The 18780-nt window shown below is 36.0% G+C and overlaps 1 long non-coding RNA gene across 1 annotated transcript; it reads left to right on the top strand.

Annotated features, from left to right (window-relative positions):
• Positions 1 to 17010: 17010 nt before the first annotated feature.
• LOC138855950 (uncharacterized) lies at positions 17011 to 17546 on the top strand. The gene is made up of 2 exons (XR_011395084.1): positions 17011 to 17165; positions 17237 to 17546. It is a non-coding gene; the product is annotated as an uncharacterized lncRNA (long non-coding RNA).
• The last annotated feature ends 1234 nt before the right edge of the window (positions 17547 to 18780 follow it).

The following is an 18780-nucleotide window of genomic DNA, read 5'->3' as shown; positions in this document are numbered from 1 at the left end:
CATCAATGACTTGTGATAGAACGCCTCCTACTGCAAATCCACTAGCATCCGTATCCAAAATAAACGTTGATCCTGGGACCGGGTATGCCAAAATTGGCGCAGTACTTAACCGTTTCTTCAGAGTTTTGAAAGCCACTTTCTGTTCTTTATTCCATTCAAAAACTCTGTTCTTTTTCTTGAGTTCATGGAGGCTACTAGCTACGCTGGCAAAATTTGGAACGAATCGTCTATAATAAGTACATAGTCCAAGGAAACTCCGCAATTTATGTAAATTTTTAGGAGTGGGCCAATATCTTACTGCCTCGATATTTTCATTAGCTGTGCAATATGGCCACTTTTTCCGCAGTTGAAGCATTTAAGCACACCGCAATTATCTCCTTGGGAATTTATTTGACAATCCCACTTCTGACACCAATTTTAACGGATTTCTCGATAAATCGTCTACCCGTAACTTACTCTTGAGTTCGATCACTGGAACTTAACACTTATTGCTCGATATTCGAGTTCACATCTTATTACATATAGCGTAATTGCTCATTACACGACAACACTTTAATTAGAACTGTGTCTCATGCACAACCCGGCAGCCCTTATATAGTAAATTTTTAACAAAAGTTCGCTACTAGAACTTTCTGCCAACTACAAATTCGCTGTCTAGTTGCTTCTGGTAGTTTATCGTTGATTCTGATTTGTTCAGGTATGCGTGTTCGCCACAATATAATTGGAAACTGTTTTCGGTTTTTCTTATTAATTAAGCCCAAAATTATAACAGTTTGGAAACCGTTTTAAATGTTGTTAAAACGGCTTTTTGCTATAGTTGGCTTTATTTATGTTTTGTGTTTAGGTTTCGCGCGGTTTGTGTGTGTTGCTTTTTTTGTTTGCTTAAACTGTTTTTGTCACTCCAACTTTTCTCTCCACTCACCGTAAATATGTATACTATATTTATGTACGACTGTAGGTATGCTTGTATATATGTAATGTACTGTACTGCACCTTTTTTTTTAATAATATATATGGTATGTATATTTTATTTTTTTCTACCGCACTTTTTGTCACCTCACTGTTATATAAATTATAATATATATGTTATATTGGTGTATTTAAACTTTTGTCTTTGACTGTATATGTATTTGTTTGTGCATGTTATCTATTTTCTGTGTTTTAACAATTTTGGATTTTATATTTTCACAGTGCCTTTCTTTTAGGCTCGAAGGGCCATGTGGCACTTATCGCATCTATCTAAGCGCTCCTAATATGGGTGGTTTATGGGAATCAGCAAAATAGGCTTCAAATCCTTCTTCAGAAAGTAGATCGATATTAAAAATATAAATATATCGCAGTTACCACTTTACTACCTCTAGAAAAGGCTGTTCTCAATTCTCGGCCAATCACTGTACTCTCGCACGATCCCTTTTCAATGATTTCAAAAGAGCACCCATTCTGGCCATATCTGAGCCAGGCGTGGAGTCGCTATCCTATAAGCCGAAATAAAGAAATTGCAAAAAAGTACCGCTAATACAGAAAAATCAAATAAACAAGCTACTCACCAACATATCAAATTATTTACATAACATCCTTTTACAACAAAAAAAAGTTTCTTACACTTACAGCATGTATGCCGCACCCTCGGCTGCTCCATCAGCTGTGCGCCGAAATACATGTAACAGCATATACGTTCAATACTAGGCAAAATATTCGCCTAAGGGCCCAGTATGTTTAAATGAGTATAAACTCCTCCCGCCAAGTACACCGCTTCACCCTGAAAATAATGACACACCCTAGTATAACCCACTACAATACACCACACTCATACATCACCACACGGGACAATACAACACACCACAGCATCGCGCCTATACGCCACCTCAGCAAACAAAAAGGATGGTCTCCGCAGATACACCTCAGTCGACAAAATAGCGATCCTGCGCGCAACTCGACATTCAATTATTCACGTTGATGCGACACGCGCTAACTCATTTGATCCGGCCCGAAGGACCATGATAAATTTAGGAACCAATTTATTGGGGAGCACACCACTTTATTTGATTTTAGTTATTAAAATCCATAACCTTATCACTACTTGTCCGATCGTTTAATAAAAATGCCCGCGTATTTTAGGGGAACAACTAATTTTAGTTTAGGTTATTTCATTGTTAATTGACACACTACAATTCAAGAAAAACGTCAATAATATTTTGAAGACGATTCGCGATGTCTGAAGTAAGTTTGGTGACCGAATTGCGAAAAGAATGCTGGCATGCGAAATGTACAGGCTGACCTGTTCTCCGTCCTTTTTGTTGAGTAGGGTAGTGTACAGGTGCGGTGTAGTGTGTTGTGTGCGGTGTGGTGTCATCGACTATGGTGTTTTCCAATTTGTGGTGTATTGGGGATTATGTGGTAGGCAGTATTAAGGTGCGGCAGTTTTTTCCAAGTAGAGTGGTGTGTATGTGTAAGCGAGGCTTAGCTCATTTAAACAAAAGGTAAATATATGTCCAACTCTTTCCAATGTGAGAACGCTTCAAAATTAACGTTTTATATAACATTTAACATTTTACCCAGATTAGACAAAATAATAACTTTAGAGCTTTTAAATTAAAAAAGGCCAACATTTATTTCGATTAAAAGTTATTATATTATATATAGAGCTTTTGATGTACACAGAATTTATTTAAATTTTTTGTTTGTGATTTACGATATATTAAAACAATTGACTTTCGAACTTTCAACATTTAATAAAGTGATTTAAACTTGCTAGCTCTCAATTAACAATGTTTTTTTTATCAACAAATCATTTCATCAAATTACTTTTTTATTAGTGACCTGGAACTGTTCCAAGAAATCTCTTCGTTCACATGTAATCTTAGTAGCATTTCAATCTGGCCGTTCCAATTGCCAAACGTCAAACCTACCCGGTCCAGTCAACTGTCAAATTCGGGTAGGTAAGTTCCTCTCTCATTTTCAAGTGACAAGAGAGTTTATTTCTGCTACAAAACCCCCACTTAAAAGCACTGATTGACGACTGACGCCCGTCCCTAAATAAAAGCGGCAGCAGTAAATTACTGTAAAAAATTCCTCATGCCCATTGGTTTTGTATGGCACATACCTAAATAAACGCGGCGACAACGTTGATTCGATTTTGACAGCGCGTTAAAAAGTGAAGTTGGCTGCAAAAAACAAAGAAATGCGATTTGGACAGCGAGCTAAGCAGTAAAGTTGGCTGCAGAAAAGAAGAAATTATAACTTTTCTGAAAATTTTCTTGAAGACTTTTTATATATTGTACGATTAAAATAAATATATTAGACCCTTAAAATCTTAATTTTCTTGTCTTTAAGGAACGTAAAACACAAAATGTTGTTCATAACACCCTAAAGCGTTCATTCAACGGCAAAAAATTTCGTGCACGGCACATTTTCCTTAGCGCCATGACCATGCGCCATGTTGTTTCGTCACTGTCTCCATTGATAACATGATACGCAACCCTTTGAGTCGAGAAAGCGCAGTCAAAGTTCAAATTTTTTGAAACGTTTGACAGTGGTGCCACTAAGGAGAGAAATAGTTTTTGAGATTTTTTATGTATTTCATGGGCATTTTTCGGTTCACATTTTACAAAAACTATACATAATTTAAATAAATGTACATATATATTTTAATCACAAAGGATTTAAAAAATTTACTTTTGAAGTCAACAAAGCAAAATATTTTAATATTTCAAAAAATGTATGTACACGTATTAAATAACCTAAACATGAGCCTTACTTCTTTTTTAAATAGTCAGAAAACAAATATCTTTTGAAAATTTATTCGGAAGTCAAAGTTTAAATAACAATAGCGGAGAGTTCAAACCAAAATATGTATATACGTTGACATTTGGTACTGCTAACAATAGATAAATAGAAGCAAAATATTGTAATACTCGGCGACTCGCTCTTTCTTAAAAACAAAACTTTATCTCTACATAAAGATTAGAAACACACGTAAAAATCACTAAAAAATCTGATCTCACAAATAACTCGCTGATTTCGCAATTTATTAATGTGGTAGTTCGTTGTTTTGCTTGTCATCTGTTCAGTAACTCAGGAACTTTCAGTGCTGCCCAAGTAAATCACAAGATCATGGGCTCTTATAACAAGCAAAGAGAGAAGTTTCCTATCATTTTATCCACGTTTAAAATTACCGTCACGTTTCGGCAACTTGCTAATTTCTTTGGAGTGTCTTCGTTAACTGCTTTGACTGTAATCGACGGTATATCCAGTTGGCTTATAACTATTGGCCACGAGTACATTAAATAGACACAACGTGCTGACGTCATTTCAACAAAACGGAAATTTGAAACAAGGAGGGGTTTACTAGATATTATCGGTTGCATAGACTGCACTCACATCCGCATAAAGACTCCTAGAGAAAATAAGGAAAATTATTACAATAGGAAACACACCTATAGCCTTGTACTTCAAGCAGTAGTGGATGCGGGCAAAGGGTTTACAGTTAGGTTCAGAAAGTTTATTAACAAATATTTCTTTTATTTTTGGTTATTCAAATTATCCTGCTAAAAATCGGTTAGTGCCATCTTTTAAATTGTATTCGTCATCTCGAATAGTTTTAAAAATCGCTTTTGGTTTAATCGAAATAAGATCAAATGAGCAATTTGTTTATAAAGTTAGAATATTAGTCAAAAGTCAATTAAAAGTCATACACACCAATATTGTATAAATGTTTTAGACAAGATTTGTTTCTAATCAACACTTACTTATTTTGCACTATGGCATGGCGCTGAGTTATCTTGGAATATTAGGCGATCCGTATAAGAATTATGCTCTTCAATTGCGGGTACTAAAAAATTGTTAACCACGGTCGCATATTTTTGTGCATTCATTATTCTATCAACAAGGTGTAGTGGTCCCAAATCAGTTGACTTTGAAAAAGCTTAACTTTTTTAACTACACAATTATCCTGGAACCACATGAACGGCGCACGTAAAATTTAATTTACAGTTATATAGCTCCAGATAGACTACAAAAGTGGTGGTGCGTTTTTATTGACCACAAATATGTATGTATCACACTTGATAACTTGTTATGTGGGAAGTAGGCGCAGTTGTAGTCAGACATTACCAGTTTTAGCACTTAGACGTTATGATAATATTATATACGAAATATAGTTGAAATTGGTCGTATCCTGGTGCATACGAGATTTCACCAAAAAGTGTTCGTTACTACGCCCACCATCTATTTTTTATACTGATTCTCGTGTGACCCTCTTTGTATTTTAATTTGTGGCGCTCATCGGCACTTTCCAATTTTCACCAAAATAATCTCGCAATATGTTGCGACAGAGTATAATATTTTTGTTCACCTATCGTTTGGTTAAACCACTTAAACTAATCGAAATACTTAAATATAGAGTTCTGTATATGAATCAGGATAACGAGACGAGTTCTATCCCGGGTGACGGTCTGTCCGTTCGTCTGTCCGTGTAGCGATATCTGGGGTCAATACTACCCCTATCTCCCATATACCTAATATAAGATTTTCAAACTTCCGGTATTTCGGTTAATATGTTATAAAAGATATCGAAAGAAAAATTTAGTGAATATTGGAAACACTATAGTTTAAAGCCGAAAATATAGGAATTTAGGATACGAACTACCCCAATTCCCATATAATAACTTGCGTTGTTTTAACATTATGCCATATTAATATCATATTAATTTTCGTCTCTCTGGTTGACTTCTTCCCCAAAAACCCAATATATTAAAGTTAATCTCTTTGTTAACCTCCATTTGTTCCTGCATGCAGCTTCTACTCCAAAATGTTTAGCCTCACCGCATGTGTACAAATAGTCGTTCAAAAGACCTTTTACATTCCACTTTGAACCAGAAGGATTATCGCACAGAGCTAGTCACACGAAGTCCACAGATCCTGTGCTAGAATGTAAGAGGCCAGCGGAACACCGACTAATTCCCAGTCTGATGAGTTTGGAGTAAAGCTTTTTGCGAGCTCATCTGCTTTGCAGTTTCCAGCGATTCCGCTATGGACAGGTACCCAAGCCAGTCTAATAGCAAAGTCCCTTGATGCTATCCCCTTGATATCTTTAAGATTCATAGATCTTATTGATATTTATATAACCTGCGGTGGTTGATGTCTCAGTGAATTGTTCGGTTACCAGTTGTTTAGTCCTTACGAATGTAGATATCTATTTGACCTATTAATTGTCTGATGGTACATTCCTACTGTGCCTATGAGTTTTCGTTGCAGTTCGCGATAATGCATGTTGTTACGATGTGTTCTTAACTAAAGCTGAAAGATATGTTTCTATGCATATCATTTTGTTTACTGCTACGAAACATGCATTCGGGTGCATAACTGTTGATAAGCTCTTAACTATCCTCCTTGTTATGCAAAAGTATCCTCACTTTTTAGTATTGTTGTGTTCTACTTCGTAAATTTCGTAGCAACATTGATAATGCATAATTTTGAATGAGACGCACATATAGATATAAGATTTTCCATCAACAATTTCAGGTTGAGGTGGGCGCTTTTTGATATGCTTGTTACATTTTACACTACTTTATTTTGTTTTACAAATTCAAAAGGCGTTTATAAAAAAGGTAGGTTCTTAAATTTTATGTTGCTTCCAAAGAATTGATTAAATATAGTTGCAGAGGGGTGAGGAAAACTCTCAATGCGCTACCCGAGCTGGCTGGAAATCTAGTGGGATCAATTGTGTCGCGATCGTGGAGCGTTGCGTGATATTTTTCTCTATGGTGATTCCAAGGTAGGTTGAATTATTTTCTGCTTAAAGTTGGCAAATTAGAGCAGTAAAATATATGTATGTAGCATTTCCGCAAAAGCAATGAAAGAGGGTGAGTAATCGCATAAACACAATACGGGCGACGGCGAATATATGTCGTACTGCCGTCGGTGATTCGAACACACGATTGTATATGAAGATTAACACCATGACGATTTTTGAGATAGAGCTATTTCTAATTTTATCGCCGACCGCGGCGGCAAAAACGGCATCATCATATCAAAGAAAGATTATTTTCAGTACAAATATTAAGGATTTTCAAAAAAAATGTAAGAAACTGTCTGCGTTGGCAATATTAAGATTGTTTATGTTTGGTTTAGTCATTTATTGTGATATTTTTGAGCGCTGAATATACACTAGCTGCGACGAAAATCGTCCGTATTGTGGCTCACACGGCGGCAACACTCGGCGAAAACTCAACGTGCAGTGTCGATGTCTTTATAAAAAATTTAAAAATACATGGATATTTTCAATTTTTATTAAAAAGTTTTATACACAGCGAATTAAATTATTTCAATAACAAGTTTAAAAATCCCAATATCTTTTTGCGATGCTTTGTAAAAGCAAAATCTTATTTAATCTTTTGCCCTTTAACATATTACGTTGTATATTTAACCCTTGCGCCGCCTGTGAAAATATCCTCTCGGATGGAACGGATGTCCTGACCATTGTTAGAAATTTAAAAGCAATTCTGTACAGTTTAGGAAATGGGGGTCCTTAACTAAATGGACCAAATAAATTATCCGATCTTTTTTAAATTTGTAGTTTTGTACTATAGTATGAAATGGACTGCAAAACTGCACATCAATATTTTTCCTAGAACACAATAAAAAAAAACTTTTTACATTTTTGTCCAAATATTTCAGTGCTCCTGATAAGGATCTATAACAATTATTATATTATATATCCTTTCATAAAATCGTTTAACATGTGAATAGATTTTCGGGTGTGCTACAATATTTGTATGATGACGTCTTTATGTATTTCGCTGATTCTTATAAAATGGAGGCCTACTTGCCTACAACACACATTTTGAGGTGTTCTTCGGCGGATAGCTGCATTGTATTGTGACGAACACGGATGATAGAACAAAATCGAATCAACGATAAACTGCCAGAAGCAACTAGTTAGCGAATTCGTAGTTGCCAGAATGTTCTAGAAGCAATGTTTTGTTACAGATTTATTATATAAGGGCTGTCAGATTGTGCAGCAAACACAGTTCTAGTTAGAGTGTTGTCGTGATACGAGCAATTAAGCTATAAGCAAGAAGTTGTAAGCTCGAATAACGAGCAATAAGTGTTAAGTTGTTGGAATAAGAAATAAAGATAAGTGTGTAGCCATTAAATTGGGACTTTTATTTATCAATCCAGTGATCGAACTCAAGAGTGAGTTACAGGTAGACGATTTATCGAGAAATCCGTTACAATTGGTGTCAGAAGTGGGATTGTCAAATAAATTCCCAAGGAGATAATTATTTGAAAATGGCCAAGTTTAACGATCTGAAGATTCCACAACTGAAAAAGGAGCTGGAGCAACGTGGTTTGGCGACAAATGGATTAAAAACTGAATTACAATCACGGTTGAGAGAGGCCATGGAGGCGGAAAACATTAATGTTGAGGAATATGTCTTTCACATGGAATTAGAAGAAGAGACAACAAAGATAGAAGAAAAGGAAGAGGCTCAATGCTCGTCAAAGATTGTGGACATAAACATGGTTTTTGCCGCAATATATCAAATATCAACGCAAATGTCGACACAATTTAAAGAGCAAGAAACGCGATTGTCAACGCATTTGGAAGAGCTGTTCGCAGCGCAACATGCACGTTTTTCAGCACAGTTGTCAGCACCGAAAGAGCTCGACGTGCATATGTCAGCGCAGGTATCCTCACAGTTGGAAGAGGAGGAAGCATGTGAACCAGGATCTTCACAGTATGAAGAGCAAAAAGCTTGTATACCAGCAAAAGTGTCTTCGCAGTCGGAAGAACTGAACGGGCGTATGCCAGCGCAGGTGTCCTCACAGTCGGAAGAGGAGGAAGCGTGTGTACCAGTACAAGGGTCCTCACAGTCGAAAGAGCTGGAACTGCGTATGTCAGGGCAGGTGTTCCCACAGTTGGAAGAGGAGGAAGCGTGTGAACCAATAAAAGGTTCCTCACAGTTAGAAGAGCAAAAAGCTTGGATACCAGCACAAGTGTCCTTACAGTTGGAAGAGCAGGAAGCGTGTATACCATCACAGGTGGAAGATCAGCATAAAATTGAACCTGAAACGGATGACTCTGTGCAAGAAGATCTAAAATTGGAAGGTGCATTACATAAGGCGGAGTTGAACCAATGTACAACGATTGGAGAAATAACTACAGCAAGGCCAGTCACAAAATCATATTGGGCAGAACGGAGCAGTTTAAAGTTAAATTATGGGTGCTTGCATCGAGTATGGAAAAGCGAAAATGGGCAAACCTTCCGAATACTTATGGTTGTTCCAAGGGTTGGGATTCCTGATGTTCTTAACGTGCAGTACAAATGTCCAAGAGGAAAGCACTTGAGAGACATGAAATCCTTGGAGCATTTGAAACACAGGTTTTATTGGACTGGTTGTCAATCAGCTATAGAAAGGATTGAGAAATATGCTGAGAACATTGTAGCTAAAGGATCAAGGTCCAGGAGTCATGGGCAGATGAAACAGCACAATTCGCGTGCGCCAGTTGAGAAAATAGGCGTGTATGAAGATGGTCCATTCCCCACCAATAAATTAGGAAATAGTCATGTTTTGGTAGTCAAGGACCATTTCAATGAATGGCCACAAGTATACACAATTCCTAACCAAGAGACTGAACCAGTGGCGGAGGCATTCATCAACAAGTGGGTAACGAGATTCGGTGTTCCAATAAAGTTACGTTCTGATAAAGAATGTAATATCGAGTCAGCTTTAAGTCAAGGTATGTACCAGAAACTGAGTATCCGGAAAACGGACGGAATTAACTCCAAGAAGAGAAGGACGGCTAACGATGTCAGCACCAGCCTAGAAGACGAGATGGGGGACATAAAAGCTTTGTGTTTGGTATCGCAAATATGTCTAATCGGGACGATCAGACTTAGGTGGAGGGCAGTGTGACGAACACGGATGATAGAACAAACTCGAATCAACGTCGTAGTTGCCAGAATGTTCTAGAAGCAATGTTTTGTTACAGATTTACTATATAAGGGCTGTCAGATTGTGCAGCAAACACAGTTCTAGTTAGAGTGTTGTCGTGATAAGAGCAATCAAGCTATAAGCAAGAAGTTGTAAGCTCGAATAACGAGCAATAAGTGTTAAGTTGTTGGAATAAGAAATAAAGATAAGTGTGTAGCCATTAAATTGGGACTTTTATTTAACAATTCAGTGATCGAACTCAAGAGTGAGTTACAGGTAGACGATTTATCGAGAAATCCGTTACACTATAAATCTACAAGTAACCACTCCTAAGATTTTCACTAAACACATGCAAAAATGGCCCCCTTGGTACGGGTTGCCTCAAAAATTCTACTACTAAAGTCACACTTGGCACGGGTTGCTAACTAATATTCTACTACTAAAAACGCCCAATTGACTCAAATCTGCTACAGTGTGTTGCCGTGTTATGTTTTAAAGTTTATAAATTTAAGAATGTTTTTATTACATATTCAAATAGTATTCCATTATTAAGATTCTTAAAAATTAAATTTACATTTAATAAGTATATCGCTGTGGGTGCTTTAGAATATTTTATTAATTGGTACATAACTTTGCTTATTATTATTGTTGTTCCTGAACTGTACCTCATTTTTTATTCTATTATTATTGTTTTTGTTAAAATTAATACAAGTAGATTGTTTTCACTTATATTTGTTCATGAATACAATTGAATTGTACCTGATTTTTATATAATTTTTTTCGTTATTGTTTAAATCAAGTTGAAAATATCAGCTTATATTGTTAATGTTATATTGTTAAAGTAATTAATATTCATGAACCTGATTACGAAAAGTAGATTGTTATTGAATATAGGCCTCCTAGGAAACCGAACACCCAAATAAATCGGTAACATGCCTATATTGTAACCTCAGAGGTGGTGAAGAAAAGCAATAAATATATAATAACCTTTTGCTTCGAAAACATTCGTGAAAGTTTTCATCAATATGCTCCATTACAAATACATGTTCACAAACAAGTTGTTAAACTACATTTCTTATATTTAAATCTCTGTGCCAAAAAAGGCAGATTCGATCAGGTGATCTCAGCTGTGTCACACAGATAGGAAAACAGCTGATTCTTTGGTTACTTGTATGCTTATACATTGGATAGCTGAGGATGCACTGGCTGGAAGAGAAAAATGTAATAGTTAAAAATTTGAATTCGAAATTTAAACATTGCATGCAAATACATTAGGAAAAGCTAAGTAGGCATCATTGGAAATAATATGGTCAACTAAGCTGCAACTTTCTGTTCAATTATGTCAAATAAGTACAATTTTTGAATAAAGTATTTTCACCTATTTGATATATCGAACTAAAAACATCGATGGATCCAATATATTGTACCGGATTTCTCGATAAATCGTCTAACTAAAACTTACTCTTGAGCTCGATCACTGGATTGTTAAATTAAAGTCCCAATTTAATGCTATACACTAATCTTTATTCCCAATTCCAACAACTTAACACTTATTGCTCGATATTCGAGTTCACAACTTATTTCTTATAGCTTAATTGCTCTTTACACGGCAACACTCTAATTAGAACTGTGTCTGCTCCACAATCCGGCAGCCCTTATATAGTAAATTTTTAACAAAGTTCGCTACTAGAACATTCTGGCAACTACGTATTCGCTGCCTAGTTGCTTCTGGCAGTTTATCGTCGATTCTGATTTGTTCTGGTATTCGTGTTCGCCACACTGCCCTCTACCTAAATCTGATCGTCCCGATTAGACATATTTGCGGTACCAAATGCTGCAAGCCGTTCCAGATAAACCACCTTCATTTTCTTCCTTGGTCTTCCAATGGTCTGTATGCGATACACTACATCATTGAGTCCTTTAATAACCTGGTATGGTCCTTCCCAATTACACTGTAATTTGGGAGACAGCCCTTTTTTTCGTTGTGGGTTATATAACAATACCCAATCGCCTTCAATAAAACCCTCTGAGTTTATTGCCTTGTCGTATTTTGCTTTCATCATCGTTAATTCCAAATTTTAAATCAATCGGTAGTCGAAGATCATTACCAAAAATTACCCTTGCTGGAGTCTGCCCCGTTGTTTCGTGTACAGCAGAACGATAGCCATCAGGAACATGGATATATATATCCATAACTTTCCTCAAATGTTCTTCCAAAGTTCGATTGAATCGTTCTACCATGCCATCGGACTGCGGATGTAGTGTAGTTGTACGGGTTTTCCGGATACCCAGCTTCTGGCATATCTCCTGTATTAGAGCTGATTCAAAATTTCTCCCTTGGTCAAAATGTAATTCTATTGGAGCACCATATCTCGATACCCAATTGTTGATGAATACATCCGCTACTGTTCCTGCCTCTTGGTTAGGAATTGCGTATACCTTTGGCCATTTGCTGAAATAGTCCATGACTACCAAAACATATCTGTTTCCTAATTTACTGATAGGAAATGGTCCAGCTACATCCATGGCTACTCGCTCAAACGACGCGCCTGAATTGTACTGCTTCATCTGACCATGACTCCTGGACCGCGGCCCTTTAGCAGCAATGCACTCGACACAATTGGCGATCCACTCCGTAACTGATTGACGACAACCAACCCAGTAAAATCTTTGTTTTAATTTCTCCAAGGTTTTATTGATACCCATGTGTCCTCCACTTGCACCGTTGTGCAGCTCGTTGAGAACTTCAGGAATTTTTACTTTTGGAACAATCATCAGAGCTCGTGAACTTTGCCCATTTTCGCTTTCCCATACGCGATGCAAGCAGCCAGACACTAACTTCAAACTATTCCATTGTGCCCAATAAGCCTTTGCGACTGGGCTTTCTGCTGCTATTTCTTCTCTCGTTGGGCATTTACTCATCTCCAGTCCGTGTATTGCACTTTTCAAATCTGGATCCTCTTGCTGACATTTCCGTAGCTTCTCCGGATCCCAGTCTGATGTTAATGGAATCTGCTGGCTCTCTGTTGTTATCACTCGTCTAACGTTGTACTTATTATCGTAACCGAACATAAGTGGTACTTCCATATTTCTATAGGACATAGTCCTGTTTTTCATGTCAATTTTGATTCCTTGATTCGCTAGAAAGTCTACTACAATTATGACTTCGTCAACGATATCTGCCACTATAAAATTGTGTAACACGGCTGCCTTTCCAATTACGATCCCGCACGTTACCTTTCCGAAACCTAGGGTATCTTCTCCAGTTGTAGTACGCAACTTTGCCCCAGCTAACGGTCTCCCTTCTTTCTCAACCAAATCAGATCGAATTATGGAATGTGATGCGCCCGTATTCACAGTCAGTATGCGTTTTTTACCGTCTACACATCCACTAACGGTAACGCTACTCGTATTCCTGCTTATTTGTGAAATGGAGATTACAGGGCATTTGCTTGCGGGAGCCAGCCCGTGCCCTGTTCGGCTGGCTCGCTTTAGTTTAACGATTGGTTTGATTTGACATTTGCTTGATCTTCCTCAGTTTTGCGTTTCCGTCCAACTGGATTATTAGGCTGGTTACAGTTGCGTGCAATATGGCCACTTTTTCCGAAGTTGAAGCATTTAAGCACACCATCATTTTTCCTATGCGCTTCCGTAGATTTTTCCAGTGCTTTCTGCATGTTGTCCATTTTTTCAAGTAATTGGTTCACCCAAGTGTGTTCCTCTATTTCTACTTTGTGAGCTTTAAATGTTTGATTGCAAAGCAGAGATGCAGTTTCCTCTGTCAGAGCATACGAAACGGTTTCTGCAAACGTCAATTTTGGACATGCTAATGCAGCGAATCGAGTAATATTATCACGTATTCCATTGACGAAAGTCTGAATTTTTGTGTCCTCGATGTATTCCATGGATTTATGTGCATAAGCTAAGTGAGCTAACCTCTCAATCTCTGTAGAAAACTCCTGCAGAGTCTCATTGGCTTTCTGGCGGCGATTTCGCAACTCGATTTGAAAGATCTGCTTCCTGTGCTCACTACCATACCGTATTTCTAATGCACCCATCAACGTTTCATAACTACTCGTCTCGCAGTTTGGAATGGTCTGTAATATCTCTGCTGCAGATCCTTTTAATGCAACGAACAATGCAGCTACTTGATCTTCAGCGTTCCAATTATTTGAAGATGCCGTCTTTTCGAATTGAAGCTTAAAAACGTGGAACGGAACAGTGCCATCAAAGGATGGAGGTTTTACCTAGGCAGAAGCTGACGACATAATTGGCCGATTTAATTGTAGCTCACGGAGACGATCTCTCAATTCATCCACTTCAGTTTTAATTCTATCCCGTTCTCTCGAAATCTGTGAGGACACTTCTGCTATTTGTGAGGTCACTTGCGATATCCGTGCATCCTGCTCTTTCAACTGTGAGGACACCTGTGCTGATATACGTGCATCTTGTGCTATGAACTGTTCTTCCAAATGCGTTGTCAATCGTGTATCCTGCTCTTTGAATTGTGTCGACATTTGCGTTGACATTTGCGTTGACAACTCTTTCTCCATCTGCGATATTGCAGCAAAAATCATGTTTATGTATACAATCTTTGACGAGCATTGAGCCTCTTCCTTTTCTTCTATCTTTGTTGTCTCTTCCTCTAATTCCATGTGAAAGACATATTCCTCAACATTAATGTTTTCCGCCTCCATGGCCTCTCTTAACCGTGATTGTAATTCAGTTTTTAATCCATTTGTCGCCAAACCACGTTGCTCCAGCTCCTTTTTCAGTTGTGGAATCTTTAGATCGTTAAACTTGGCCATTTTGAAATAATTATCTCTTTGGGAATTTATTTGACAATCCCACTTCTGACACCAATTGTAACAGATTTCTCGATAAATCGTCTAACTATAACTCAGTTAAATTAAAGTCCCAATTTAATGCTATACACTTATCTTTATTTCCAATTCCAACAACTTAACACTTATTGCTCGATATTCGAGTTCACAACTTATTGCTTATAGCTTAATTGCTCTTTACACGGCAACACTTCAATTAGAACTGTGTCTGCTGCGCAATCCGGCAGCCCTTATATAGTAAATTTTTAACAAAAGTTCGCTACTAGAACGTTCTGGCAACTACGAATTCGCTGTCTAGTTGCTTCTGGCAGTTTATCGTCAATTCTGTCATCTTCTCTTCTTTTAATCAATATTAGTTATAATACAATAATATACTTAAATATAAAAAGGAATGCAACAAAATATATAATAAAATATGAAAATATAAAAATAAATTTTCGCTTGATGCCATCTCCTCCTTTCAATAGCTCTGCGTACGTCTTTCTCCAATCAGTGGATAGTTCTGAATTTAAAAATGCAAATGTAAATTAACAGTACTGACATATCAAATGTGAGTGTATTGGTGAACCCATCAGCAGTTTCTTGTAGGGTACGTTTAGGCCAATTATGGAATGTAAACAAATTGTCAACTGACATTTAGGGCTGGCAAAATATGTCTTTTAATAATATCGAATAAACTAGAGCAGGCACCGATTATAATGGGTGGAATGTAAGTTTTCAAGGGGTTTTCAGCAAAAACCGTGTTTTCGTTTGACAGATTTTGTATAAATGAAAACACAAGTTTCCGGTGAAAACCTCTTTTGTCTATGAAAACACGAATTTTGTGTCGTTGCGAACATAGTATAAGCCACATATATTTTATTATATATATTATATTTATTTTCATTTATTTTTGTATATTAAACTTATCTGGACATTTCCCCGTCTGTTGGGATGAGATACAGCGGTACCTCCAAACTGCAACAGGCAACACACTTTCTGCCAGGCATCATACACAAATATTAACATGTATAATAAATTAATACTATTTTACTTGCACACTCAAAAACACATACTTAATAAAACTTAATTTAAATTTTGTAAAAATTACTGAAGTTTCTTTAGCTTACAAACGTGACCGTTGAAATGACTTTTGACATCACACAGTTTAACAAAATACATAAATTTAACAAACCGTTACGGAAATATTCTATATATATTTTCGATAAAATAGAAAACATATAATAATATTTTGATACAATAAATAATATTTTAAACCATACTATGTAAATTGAATCATTAGGAATTTTAACAATAGAAAAATATTTGAATATGTAAAAAACATTCTTAAAGTTATACATTTTAAAACATAACACGACCACAATATAGTAAATATAATATATATATATACTATAGTAAATTTTAGTCATTTGGATATCTTATTAGTAGAATATTATTAGGCAACCCGTACCATTTTGACTTTAGTAGTAGAATATAAGTAGGAAACCCATACTAAGTGTAACTTTAGTAATAGAATATTTGGGGCAGCCCATACCTTGTATGACATTTGTGTGCGTGTAATTAGTGAAAAACTTTGTATGCCGGAAACATGGTATATGGGAGTATCGAAAGTGCCCATTCACAGTACTTTTGCCACCTCTGAGACGTGCGTTCACAATAAAACCAACATGGCCGCCTTTGCTGAGTTAGGGTGGCGAAAGGTTAAAACGGGTTGCGCCTAACAAAAAACGGCGAATTATTATTTATAAATATCTTCAATATTGGTTACAGAATAATGTTTATTGCTGTTAACAAAATATGATATTATACCATGTTGAGATAGATAAATATGCGGCATATTTTTAAGCATTTTAATTAACTCATTAATGGACAAACTGAATACAATATTTTATTTAACTATGAGTTGACCGGAAGAAATAACTATTGTAAAAGAATTTGATATCATAAGTCATTATAATTCATATAATCAATAAAACAAAACTCATCATTGTCATACAATTCATAATAATTCATTTAAACAATAAAGCAAAATTTATCATTGTAGATATATAAAGAAATAGTTGCTGAGCCGATGTTTTCTCTAATTTAAGTATATATTTATTTATTTATTTATTTACGTTTTATATATCAGCATTTAGCGATGGAAATATGTACCATATATTATTACAACTCTTTACATAAAATATTACCCTATTATTATATAGTTCTTAGTTTCGTTTTTGAATATACAGACTCCTTAAATAAACTATTTGTTGAAGTTCCAATGTATAATAATAAAAAGTAGTTTAAAACTAGCTTACGCAACACTGTTACGCAATGCTGAATACCAATACTGGCAACATATTTGAAAATTTTTGACATGGACGGACTAATTTTAAAAAGGTGAGTTGTTTTTGAGTATTGTTTTAAATATAATTATTATTTTTGTATACATTTATAAAACTTGTCTAAAGGTTCGTTGGACACCTCTTTGTTTACATTGATCTGCTGATAGTTTCTCTACTCCACTTTTACGGTGCCGAAAAAGCTAGATTTGAGATATTGCGTTGATGTGGAAAATGTCATCCAGAGGATGGAAATTAATTAATTAGGTGTAAAAACCGACACACAATTTTATGGGGAGCGCATCGTGTTTTTCGCATTGAAGCTTGTAGATAATCCCACTACTTTTCCTTTATTTCGACAATTTAATTTAATTTATGAATTAATGTAATATATTGAAAATTATGTTTTTATAAAGTTAATAAAAATTACAAAAAATTACATACCGGTGCTGGCGATTGAGTTAACGCGGATTGGTCTTAGGTCGGATGTAGTAGCGAACTGGATCGCTATCAATCGGATCGCTGTTGTATTAAGTAACTGCGTAGGACACAGTAGAAACCCGATATAGAGAGATATACAAACTCATGTCATTGAAAGTGAGAACTTAAATCACCTCCTGAACTTTGGCAGTTGACTGGGTTCAGGAGGTTTTGACGTTTCGCAATTGAAAAAAGGGGTATGGCCAAATTGGTTTTCTGGGGGGTGAGTAGCGGCCACCTAGGACTCTCAATAGCAGTGATGCAGTGCTGTGAAAATTGAGGTAGTAAATACCAGGGAAAGCTTTTTTATTAAATAGTTATTTATTTATTTTATATTTTATTAAAATATGATTTAAATGACATAGCGTATAATATAATGTTCATACAAATTAATTTACTGATAATCAGATATTCTGCAAGTAGTGAGTTCTTATGAATAAAATGCAGCCTTGGTGCTAGATTTCTCGATGGTGAGTTTTCCCTGGCTCTATTTGTGAACATCTGACGGACAGAAAACATACATTTTTTTGATTTCGTTTATCAACATTGTTTCTATATTTGAATGCAATATCAAATAAATGTCCTTCCTAACGGCCAACCAATTTCTCAGTTTTTAAATGTCAAACAAAAGCTGACCACCCAGGGCTGCATCATTTGCATGCAAAAATCAGGAAATACTTGAAGCGTATTTAGCACGTAACATTAAAACTGACGTAACATTTAATAATAAGTAGTATCCGAATAACAGTGAACAAATATGTAAAGTAATCCAAAATAATATCTTTAATAACGTAAAAATTAGCAATACATGATATTTAATAAAGTATTGCAGATTACTCTGCAAGACGTATGTCTGTTAACGACTTGTTATTGTTCACTTCTGCATACGGTATACTATTTGTTATTTTTCTTTTTTTTAGAGAATGGGAAAAAAGTAACACATCTCCATTTAATATTTAATGGTTTTCTCGCTCTATCCAATTGCAATTATGGCATGCTGTCTCTCTTATTTGCGTACCTTGTTTGTTATTTTTTGGTACACAAGCTGCTTGTCAAAATTGATTAAAACGTACAGCCGTGACATAAGCTGCAACTTGATAATCAATAATAGTTTTGAATGCCGTTGTCATGAAAACCACTTAAAATTCTTGAAAATTTTGCACGAAATTTTTAATATAATGGATTGATATACT

The sequence above is a fragment of the Bactrocera oleae genome, chromosome 3 (genome assembly GCF_042242935.1).
Source record: "Bactrocera oleae isolate idBacOlea1 chromosome 3, idBacOlea1, whole genome shotgun sequence".
In the NCBI taxonomy this organism is placed as follows: Eukaryota; Metazoa; Arthropoda; class Insecta; order Diptera; family Tephritidae; genus Bactrocera; species Bactrocera oleae.
The sequence above is the reverse complement of the archived record's forward strand: the minus strand, read 5'-3'. Positions and strand labels throughout refer to the sequence as shown.